The sequence below is a fragment of the Saccopteryx leptura genome, chromosome 12 (assembly GCF_036850995.1).
Source record: "Saccopteryx leptura isolate mSacLep1 chromosome 12, mSacLep1_pri_phased_curated, whole genome shotgun sequence".
NCBI lineage: Eukaryota > Metazoa > Chordata > Mammalia > Chiroptera > Emballonuridae > Saccopteryx > Saccopteryx leptura.
In genome coordinates, this window is record NC_089514.1 from 3,493,779 (window position 1) to 3,505,950 (window position 12,172).

Below are 12,172 nucleotides of genomic sequence, written 5' to 3' on the forward strand. Positions count from 1 at the left end.
ATGCTCTGCCCCTCCGGGGCGTCGCTCTGTCGCAACCAGAGCCACTCTAGCGCCTGGGGCAGAGGCCAAGGAGCCATCAGCAGTGCCCGGGCCATCTTTGCTCCAATGGAGCCTTGGCTGCAGGAGGGGAAGAGAGAGACAGAGAGGAAGGAGGGGAGGGTGGAGAAGCAAATGGGCGCTTCTCCTATGTGCCCTGGCCAGGAATCGAACCCGGGTCCCCCCGCACGCCAGGCCGACGCTCTACCGCTGAGCCAACCGGCCAGGGCCGACACTGCTGTTTTCTTAGACAAGAAGAGTTTGTTTGCTCAGCTGCTACCACCTGCTGAGACGCACCCCTTCTGCAAGACCAGGGAAATCTCCCTGTAACTTTTACTCAAAAAGGCAACAGTAGACATAGGGACGCATGCTGCTCACCCAGACTCTCCACTCGCTTAATCCACCGTAATTGAGGATTATCACTCACTAAAGTAGTACCGATGCAAAAATCAAATTAATTAGTCTAACATCTAAGTCCATAAGATTCAAATACCCACAATTTCAGAAGGATAAAGAGGCATATTGTGTTAAACAAATTAGGCGTGTGAATAAACAAATGAATTCAAGCAGGGGAGGATACTCAGGACATTAGAAAATTCAGACATTAAAATAGAATTACAAAGGAAGTGCATATATTATTTTAAATAAAGAACACAGTTTAAAAAAAAATAAAGGAAAACATTCCCAGCAAAGGAGCATCCACACACACACTTCGCGGTGAAGATAGAAACACTGTAAAAAAGTTGATACACGCTTTCACTCCTAAGCCTCGTTCTTGCCAGTGTGTCTATTACCGTCAGGGGGAAAAGAAGTCATTAAGTGAATAATACGATGATGTTAGCATTCTAAACTTAGGATTCCAACCTCATGTCTGCACTCACTGTGGCCCTGCAACACCTTCCTAGTGTCTTCTCCCCCCATCTTCAACGACGACTGGATACTCTAACACAACCGCCCCGCTCGGCTGTCTTTGGAAGGCAGGCTCGACATGCTGTCTACAAAATCAGGAACAATGTCAGGATCTCCCTCCTCTTCCGGCTGCTGTGTCTGCAGACCGTATGTGGCTCTGTATCCTCTGTTCGTTTAGAGCTTTCAGAGGACCCGGAAGAGATGAAGCTCCTTCACTCTGGAACCAGCAGCCCCCTTCTCCGTCATCCATAGGGTTCCCACCTTCCCCCAGCCTGGCTAGGGGACTCACCGACCTCCCTGACAATTTCAACATCTCTCTCTCTCCCTCCCTCTCCCTCTCCCTCTCCCTCTCCCTCTCCCTCTCCCTCTCCCTCTCCCTCCCCCCCCCCCCCTCTCTCTCTCTCTCTCTTGGCTCAGTCGCGTCAGGATCCAAACATACTTGACGATTTCCTGTATGGCAACAAACAACACACAAGAATAACAAACTGCTCCCTGAACTCCACACCGCCCCCCCCCCTTAGCCGTAAAAAGATATTTCTTCTCCACTCAACGAAATCCTCAAATGTTTTCTAATCCGGCAGTCCGCCAGTTCTTACTCTCTCCTTCGTTCTGAATATTGAAATCTTCCGCTCGTTTAGAAAAGTCCAGTTGAACGTATGTGTATCATCGCCACCTCTGCTGCCTTACCGAGACTTCGTAATTGTTACTTTGTAAATAACTGGTTCAGGTTTTTTTTTTTTTGGTATAGTTTTATTCAATGTATGGAAATTACACCAGGTAACAAAATTTTGTAGGTTTCTGGTGTACAATTCCCAAATACATCATCTGTATAGTGTCCTCTGTGTTCGCCACCCCAAGTCAAGTCCTCCATGGCCATATGTCCCCCTTACCCTCCTCTCCCTCCCCTCAGCTTCCCTTCCCGCTGGTAGTCAGCTCTCTGTTGTCTGTATCTATCGGTCGTTTTTATTTTTGTGGTTTTTTTACCCAGCCCCTTACCCCCTTCCCCTCTGACAGCGGTCAATCTGTTCTCTGTTCTATGAGTCTGTTTCTATCTTGTTTACTTATTTTGTTTATTGGATTTCACACACTTTTATTTATTAATTTTTTTTAGTATTTTTTATTTATTGATTTCAAGAGAGAGGAAAGGAGAGGGAGAGGGACAGAAATATCGATCTGCTTCTGTATGTGCCCTGATTGGGGATTGAACCTTTGCATGTCAGGATGACGCTCTAACCAACGGAGCTATCTGGCCAGGAGTCAGGGCATATTTTTAAATAAATTAATTCTATATCATATGCAAGGCCAATGCCCTGTTTCCCCTACCCACTACTTTTTCTTTTTCCTTTAAAGTTAACAGTTATTTAAATTTTTTTTTACTTTAGTCTTATATTTTTATATTTTACTGCATTTGTTTAAAACCTGACATAGTGTATCGTGTAATTCTTTCAAACTGTGGTTTGTAAGCTGTGGAGATTTACCTGCATTGTTTTTTGTAAGACTGTCACTTAGTTAAGAAGCCACCTACTGTGACATTGTGCAAAGCTGTCCTGTTTTGGCTGTTCTGTGAGATGAAAAGTAAGATGGTGTCAACATCCCCTCATTCTCAACCACAGTGTTCTGAAATCCCGCCTCCTCGTCGCATTAGCCGTGTGGGTGACCAGTTTGGGAACTAGGATATGACTTCCTTGCTCATTGTTTACGCTTATTCTCTCAGCTTGAGGAGATGTCAAGATGTTCTTCTCTACTTCGCTTTAATCAGTTTTCATTACCACCAGCACCGTGCGGGCCCACTCTCCTCCATCAGATCCACACACGTTAGTTACCACCAGACTTTTAACATGCTTGACAGCCCAATGTGTGTGAGATGCATTTGTATTTACCTGATTATAATTACGATTGACATGTTTTCATGTCCTGGAGATTTGGGTTTCCTCTTCCGTGAGTTGCTTTTTTACTTACTTTGCCACTTGTGAGGTTGTTGTATGCCTTTGCCTGAATCTAGACTTGATTTACATAGTCTGGGATCCACTCCTTTGATAAGTATATGACTGGAAACTTCTTGTAGGCTATGCCTTTGTTTTAAAATTAACATAAACATCTTTTTCTATAAATGCTTGATAGTTTTATCTAATCACATGTAATAATGTTTTCTTTAATTTTTTAAAAATCTTTGTGACTTGTTTTTCATACTTAAATGACTTGTTTATTTTAAATTATTTTTTAGGATAGAAATAGATTTTGGGGGTTTCGTAATAACACTCAATTGCCAAGCATTATTAAAGTGACCCTTGACTCATTCTGCATCCTCTCTGTGAGGGGCGGTCGCTGAGTCCTTTAATACAGTGGTCCCCAAACCCTGGGCCGCGGACAGGTACTGGTCCATGGGCCATTTGGTACTGGTCCACAGAGAAAAAAATAAATAACTTACATTATTTCTGTTTTATTTATATTTAAGTCTGAACAATGTTTTATTTTTTTTAAATGACCAGATTCCCTCTGTTACATCCGTCTAAGACTCACTCTTGACGCTTGTCTCGGTCACGTGATACATTTATCCATCCCACCCTAAAGGCCAGTCCGTGAAAATATTTTCTGACATTAAACCGGTCCGTGGCCCAAAAAAAGGTTGGGGACCACTGCTTTAGTAGGTCCCATTAATTTTCAGTCCACCCTGCCCCATACACAGTTTTTTTTCTTTTTTTTTTTTCTTTTTTCTTTTTTTTTCATTTTTCTGAAGCTGGAAACAGGGAGAGACAGTCAGACAGACTCCCACATGCGCCCGACCGGGATCCACCCGGCACGCCCACCAGGGGCGACGCTCTGCCCACCAGGGGGCGATGCTCTGCCCATCCTGGGCGTCGCCATGTTGCATCCAGAGCCACTCTAGCGCCTGGGGCAGAGGCCACAGAGCCATCCCCAGCGCCCGGGCCATCTTTGCTCCAATGGAGCCTTGGCTGCGGGAGGGGAAGAGAGAGACAGAGAGGAAAGCGCGGTGGAGGGGTGGAGAAGCAAATGGGCGCTTCTCCTGTGTGCCCTGGCCGGGAATCGAACCCGGGTCCTCCGCACGCTAGGCCGACGCTCTACCGCTGAGCCAACCGGCCAGGGCCTACACAGTTTTAATTATAGTAATTTTTGATGCCTAGAAATACAGAGTCCACCAACTTAATTCAGTTTGTATTCATGTTAGCTATCTCTGTCCTTTATGATCTATTATATTCCAAACTAGTTATTGCTGGTGCTCGTTCATCTTGAATTCAGCCTAGGTTCAAGTCACGCCCAGGTAACGCAGAAAAGATGTGAACAGTCATTTTTTTTTCTTGTCATGTTACTTTTTCTGTTCAGAGACTCATCGTGTAATTGTGGACTAAGTCGTACTCCAGCTGCGCCCTCTCTTGAACTCTTCCAGCTATCGAAGGGATCTCTTCACAGACTGAGTACACACACAGCCAGAGGAGGCGGAAGGGCAGGACCTCGACAGGGTCAGCAGGGCCAGGCGGGGTGTGACGCCACTCAGAATAAAGATTATATGATTTTAATATAACCCCTCCCCAAGATATTCTCAAGAACAGATGACGTTGCGTTGAGTCATCTTGGCACCTGTATGGTTTTGCCAGCCAAGGTCACCCCAATAAATACAATTAGAAATAAAATCTTCTCAAGTGTGGTAAATAAAAACCCCTAAATTGTAGATTAAAATTTCATAAGTGGACCTAAATCGATGGTTGATAAATGCAGCCATTTCTCTTGTCGAAAGCGAAGAGATTTGTCACTTTCAAATAGGCAATGGATGTGTGTGTGTTCTTTGTTTAACCTGAAAACTTCACGGACAGGCCGCGGCCGTCAAGGAGACGTGGACTGTTTTGAGCGGAACAAGCGGCAGAATACATGTTTCACCTGCGGCCACGACTTTTCAAAGAGCGTTTATCTTGGCCGGGTGTGTGCGGTGATGATTATTATAAAATAGAGTCGTTACCGATCAAACAAAGCAAACTGAGGAATCCCCCTCGGATATCCGGCAAGCGATATGCCTCCTCCGTGTGCGGAGAATGCAGGCTATCTTCGCTGGCTAATTTCCCATTCAAATGGGGTAAAAAAGAAAAGGGAGAGAAGAGTAAAGCAAGCAACACAAATAATTGAAAGAGCAGAGGAGGCGGTTCGAGTAGGATTTGATTTAGTTGGCTGGAAAGGAAAACGCCCAAGGGACAGACAGGATGTCTCTATTTCTCCTCTCAGATAAATGAGGGGAAATGCTCGTTAGAGAGCCCGTGGACACAGAAGTGAGCTCTTTGGCAAGAACATTTTTGTCCAACGCCTGCATTTTATTCTCTACACGCAGCACAGCCTCATGTTGACCCCGCAGCACAAAGCAGAGAAGCAAAACACACACACACTAACACACACAGACACACACACACACAGACACACACGTGACTGTGCTCAGGACACAAACATTGAAGCCAGGCCCTAAGACCAACCTGGTTTTGAGGAATTGACTCAGGATAGATTTCACAATATTTTGAAATATCTTTCCTACCAGAACCCCAACTCTACTCATGATGCTTCAGAAAAGGCGCTCAGGGATAGAGGGGCGGGCACGGCTCTGTGTCCACCGTTAGGGGTCAGTGGTTTCAGAGCATCTGTCCCAATTATTTTCCCGTGGCTGCTGCAACAAATGACCGTAGCTTTCGCGGCTTAAAACAAAAGAAATGCGTTACCTCGGAGTCCTGGCGGGCATTAGTCCCAGACATGTGTCACTGGTTTACAATAATGGTGCCATGAGCTTCATACCCTGGGGACCACGCCCCTCCCCAGTGGCCGCTGCACTTCTCCCTTCTCCACAGGGGGCGGCAACACTCACTCTAACCTTTCAAACCAGTGCCTCCAAACTGCCTTCTGCCCCGCCTCCACGCCGCCTTCCCCTCTGGGTGTGTCTGCACGGGGGAAATCTCCCTTTGCTCTCTCCTCTTAGAAAAACACATGAGACTGTATTCAGCGGCCACCTGGGTCATCTAGGATAATCGCCCCTCTCGAGATCAACAGTCACGTTTGTAAATACGCCTCCTTGTTTCGCCGTGTGAGGCGACACTCGCAGATCATCCAGTTTGGAAGGAGGATCGCTTTGGCAGAATCCCTTCCACCCGGCCAGGCGGGAACCTCCGGGGACTTTCTGGGTCTCAAAGGAAGGTCAAGGTAAACAACAGCTCCCCAGTTAGTAGACAAGTCAGGACGTACTTTCTTTTGCTTTGCCCTGCCATCTACTCTTACTATTTTACTTACTTTGCCACTTAATCTCTTATCTGTCGGTATTTGATTAGTGTGTCTTTATGCTTTTACAATTAAAATGTCCCTTTTCCATACAGGAAAATCATTTTGATTTGAAAGCCAAATCAACCACAGTGCATTTCTCTGTCCTCGGAAAAATATGCCCATTTACATTTTTTTTTTCTAACTGAAGACACTGGTCTCACTTCTATTATGGGTTTGAATGCTTTCTCTGGTCTCTATTTATTTTGTTGTTATAGGCCATAGACTATAGATTATTTAAGTTGCTATTTTCTGAACTATTTCTGTAATCTGAAAATTACTCAGCTTTAATACCATGCTAGCTTCCAAGTTTTAGTGTTCCTTACACATACTTAAATCACTCTTACTCTAGAAAACAACGACCACCTAGAATGCTCTGCTACATACTTACCTATCAGAGCTCAGCAAACTACCACCTCTGTGCCATCCAACCCCTAGTTCTGCAAATAAAATATCTCCACCCATTTGTATACATATTGTCTATGACCATTTTCTCACTCTAATGGCCAAGAGAAAAGAATTCTGAGAGAGATACGGTGGTCAACTTCATCGACAATATTCATTAAGTATCCTTTATGTAAAATATTTATCAACCCCTGTCTAAACACACACACACACACACACACGCACACACAAAATACAAGTATATATACACAAATACACATATGCCTCATAGACATGTACAAGCATTTTAACCAAGGAGATAAAGTACTGACAATTTAAAATTTATACTATGGGTCTAGCACTTAAAGGTTATTCTTTGAAAGTGTTAAAGTAAATATAAGGTCGTCTGGGAAATCTAGACATTTATTATAAATTTGGGGGAGAAAAAATATGCTTTCACAATACAGGGGAACAAATACACTTCACTACAGAGAATTGAATTTCTCAATACAGAGACTCCATATAATAGGATAAAGCTCTTTAGGTGATAAAAAAAAATGTGACCTTTTTAAAAGGATGTTCATCACCTGACAATTCTGATGGTAGTTTTGGTTTTTTTTTTTTAAAAAAAAAGGTGTTCCAATTTAAAAAAAAAAAAAAAACTAAAAAGAAAAAAAATTGCCTGACCTGTGGTGGCGCAGTGGATGAAGCATCGACCTGGAAATGCTGAGGTTGCCGGTTTGAAACCCTGGGCTTGCCTGGTCAAGGCACATATGGAGTTGATGCTTCCTGCTCCTCCCCCCCTTCTCTCTCTCTCTCTTCCCTCTCTCTCTCTCTCTCTCTCTCTCTCTGTTCTTTCTAAAATTAATAAAATAAAAACAAAAATTAAAAAAAAACTAAAAAAAAAGAAAAAGGTGTTCCAAGTTAGAGACGGAGTAACCTTAGTAAGTACGGAGGAGTCACAACATAGGCGAATCAGAACACACCTTCTCTTTTCCTTCATGGGTAAGCCCTCTTTCATAGTTTCTTATTCCTTATAAAGCAGAACTAAACCCTACTTGAAAAAATGCACTTCATTCCACATCAGTAAGCTCCCCAGGGGGACGTGAAACTTGTCAGTGATACGAGTGGCAAGCCATCTCTATGCCTTGCATGTCTGTCCCGGAGTATTAATCTTGCTGTTGGTATTTAAGGGGTTACCAGGAACATTCCCACTGGTGTTCTACGGCCATTTCATCACAACCCTACTCATCATTAAGCGTTGCCCCGTGGGTAATATCACTCACCGTAAGGCTGATATTACGACACTCTGGAGGCGCCAGGAAGCTTTGTCTTCATTAGCCGACTCATGCGGTGACTTGCAAGATTAAATGTCATCGGCGACCTCCTAATTGCCAGACGCGTCGGCTTCCGCGACGCTCGCGGGCTGCTCGCCCTTTCTGCGGGATCTGACCCCGCTCGACACCCGAGTGGTTCTGCGTCCCGCCCTCGCTGAGGTCTTTGGCTCAGGTCCCCGTCGGTCAGTCCTTTCCCTCACACTGTTCATGTCCAGACTCCTTGGACGATTCTTTTCCCTCAGCGTTGGTGACTTAAATAAGGGGAGTCCCCAGATGTCTCCAAGAAGGGGCTTTATTGCTTTGTATTCCTCTCTCCTCTCTCAGGGCTCATTCTCACGCCCATAAATTAACCAACACTTCTAAGATCAGAGTCATGGTGGGGTCCCATCCTGTTGTCGGTTCGACGACCGGGCGGAGGTCGGTGGGTCCTCGTGGAGAGGATGGAGGATAAAAAAAAAGGAGTTATCTAAAGAAGCCTCTTTCATTGCATGTATTTTTATTTTTAAAGAATTCTCTCTGCGCACTGTCCTATATCTGTTGACAAAGTCAGTGGAAATCTAGCTCCAAAATTACCGGGATCACTTGGGAAGCTGACAGATCAAAGCCCGTCCAGGGACACATGTCTGAATGTTCTCGCACATAAGCAGGAACTCTGAGTTGAGTTGAGAAATGACCCAGTATATCTTGTCTTTCCCGGGACAGGGAGAGGCACATACTTCTGCACACGGTGCACCCAACTGAAGCCTTTTCTAGCCCGTTGTCTAAATCAGTGGTCCCCAACCTTTTTTGGGCCACGGACCGGTTTAATGTCAGAAAATATTTTTTTCGCGGACCGGCCTTTAGGGTGGGACGGATAAATGTATCACGTGACCGAGACAAGCGTGTCAAGAGTGAGTCTTAGACGGATGTAACAGAGGGAATCTGGTCATTTTTTTAAAAATAGAACATCGTCCAGACTTAAATATAAGTAAAACTGAAATAATGTAAGTTATTTTATTTATTCTTTCTCTGCGGACTGGTACCAAATGGCCCACGGACCAATACCGGTCCATGGCCCAGGGGGTTGGGGACCACTGGTCTATATGACTCGTTGCTTCTGATCCAGCCCTACCAGCCCTAGAGATCAGGATGCCAGCCCCCTCATCTCCCTTCTTCTGAGGTGGCCCGTTCCCATGAACAAATAAATACTCCCAGCAAAGGGTTCCTGCCTGGATCTTTGAGAACGACGTTCTCCCAGGGACCTCTCTGTTTCTCTCTCAGAGTTCCTTCCACTGGCCCGTGTCCCTGGTCCTCAAGCATCTTGTCTCCTGTCGTGCTGTTTCCAGGACACCGTTCTCCCGCAGAGCGGGCAGAGTCGACTCCATTAGCACGTCCGGATGGCGTGATACGTTCTGAGTCATCCATCTCCGTTATTTTTAGCACGGGGTAGTGCCCGTATTTGATTTAGGCGTGTGGATGTCAGAGATTTATACCACGTCGGCTTCAGCTTGGTCCCCGGCTGGAGACCTTTCGCAGGCCTGTGGAACGACTGCTAAGAGACTAATCTATTCGCAATTTTCTCAAAACCGTAACTGGCCTTCTGTTGAGTCATCAACTTAATGGTCAGGGGGAGGTCAGATACCGAATCTTAGAGAGGGCACTCAACGTTCAGACTGGGTCACTTCCACCAATTTGGGTGCCAGCAAATCTCAGGAAAGGATAGGCTTAAATAATAATTCATTGCAAAAAACAGATTAGCTTTCTTTTCATTGACTTTGGCTCAATGATACACAGTACTTTGTAAAGAAAAAAGAAAACAAAAAAACAAAAAACCTTGTACATGGAAATAGCAAAAATGTTTATTCTCCAGTAATTTGTAATAGTCATGGTCTGGTTTAAGATTCGGGGCGGGGTGAAAAAGGTGAAGGAATTGAGCAAAGAAAAACAAAAGCCTCATAGACACCAACCAACAGTGTGGTGATGGGGGGGGGGGAAGGGAAGAGGGGGACATGGAGGAAAGGAGAGGGGGACAGAGGTGACAGGGGGGCTGACTTGACTCAGGGGAGGGGTGTTCACACAATGCAGTATACAGATGTTCGATAAAATTGTGTGCCTGGGCCTGACCTGTGGTGGTGCAGTGGATAAAGCGTCAACCTGGAACACTGAGGTCGCCGGTTCAAAACCCTGGGCTTGCCTGACCTGCAGTGGTGCAGTGGATAAAGCATCAACCTGGAATGCTGAGGTCACTGGTTCAAAACCCTGGGCTTGCCTGGTCAAGGCACGTATGGGAGTTGATGCTTCCTGCTCCTCCCCCTTCTCTCTCTCTCTCTCTCTCTCTCTCTCTCCTCTAAAAAATGAATAAATAAATAAAAAAGACTTAAAACCCTGGGTTTACCTGGTCAAGGCACATGTGGGAGTTGATGTTTCCTGCTCCTCCCCCTTCTCTCTCTCTCTCTCTCTCTCTCTCTGTCTCCTCTAAAATTAATAAATAAATTTTTAAAGAAATTGTGTGCCTGACCCCTGTGTAACTGGTATTAACCAATGTGGCCCTCATAAGTTCAATAAAGATTACTTCCTGAAAAATCAAGTTGTAAAGGGCACCATCTTTGATATTCGTGTGTGGAAGATGATGGTCATAAAAGAAGAAATCTCAACTACACAAGAAAGGATTGATGTTCTTTGGAAAGAAAATGGAAGTCCCCATGCCACAGGCTGGCCTTCCCGGGAAGGGTGGTTCCTGGCTCCTCAGGAGCTCCCCAATCACTCTGAACTAGGGTCCCACAAAGTGCAACTGAGAAAGCGAGAAGATAGCGCTGTTTCTGAGTACTATCCATTCTGAAACGTACAGAAACGTTGAGAAAGCCACTCAGAGAGTCAGGCTCAGCTTGGGCCAGGCTCCGGAAACTGTGGCTCTGTGTGTTGGGAATGGACCACCCAAGGTCGAGAACAACACTTAAGAGTCTACAAAGTCCAAATGATTGTGCTAATTTGTATCACCCCGTTTCCCTGGTGGACTTGACTATGAATAATTTAACCCCAGATCCTCTAGCTTTTAAACCTTAGATTGTCTAGATTTATGGTGATAATGAGACAGGAATAACATTCTCTGACTACAAAATTAAACAAACACATGTAAACTAGGTATCTTAAGTTAGATACCCTATCCTGTTTCGTGTGAAAATAAGGCACCACATATGTATATATTACCATATCCTATATAAATATATACATATAGCAAATAGTACATATACTATATCAATGTACATATATAATAGTATATATTAGAGATGTGTGCAGTACATAAGCAGAAAGAAACAGAATTTGTCATTTGAACCTCAAACTTCAACCAGGCATGACCAGCTTCCACTTCTAACCCTTTGAGCTTCATGACCTAATGTCTCCACTGCCGTGTTCTCAGCCTCCTGAACTTCAACATACGGGTTCTGCCTTGCAGTCCTGACCCAGTTTGTCCCCTGAGCACCATCGTACAATCGGTGTCCAGAAGTCCCTGGAGCGTGGCTGTAACGTTACTAGACATCTACAGGAGTATCCTCTTCCACCTTCTCACATGCTACCATGAAGCGAAACAGGCGCGTTGCATGTTGTTTCTCTTGATTGCGGAAAACTTGGGCAGCTACACCGGCTGACCAAGGACTGCAGCCTCTAACTCTGAAGGGAGCCTTTAGAAGTCCTTGCTTTCTGGATTTGCCTGTTCCCTCTCTAGGTAAATTCAAATGCATTTGCTAATAGTTCCCAAATTCATACCTCTAACATTGCTATCTCCTTTAAGAAGCTTTTCTCATAGGTGCAATAAATTGCTGATTTTCTTTACTTCTGCATATACAAATTAATGTATCCAGAACGTATCTCTCATCAAATGGTACCATTCGCCGACTGATGCCGTCAAACCTAGGATTTGTCTCTGAATCCCTCAGCCACCAGGCTCGGTTTCTAAGCAGGTCTTACGGATGCTACAGCAAATATATCCTTCTCTCCTGCTGTCGCTGTTGTTGCTTCAGAAGCTACAGATTGTAGCCTCACGTACTTCCTCACGGGGAGCCTACCTTCACACCTGGCCACACGAAGCACTAGTCTTTCAAAATACGAAACGGAGAGATCGATTTTTATTTTTACTTAAATCTTTCCATTGGCTTCTGAAGTTATCCTTACAGTAAAATCCAAATTCTAACACATGGCTTACAAAAACCTGAAAGTGCGAGAAC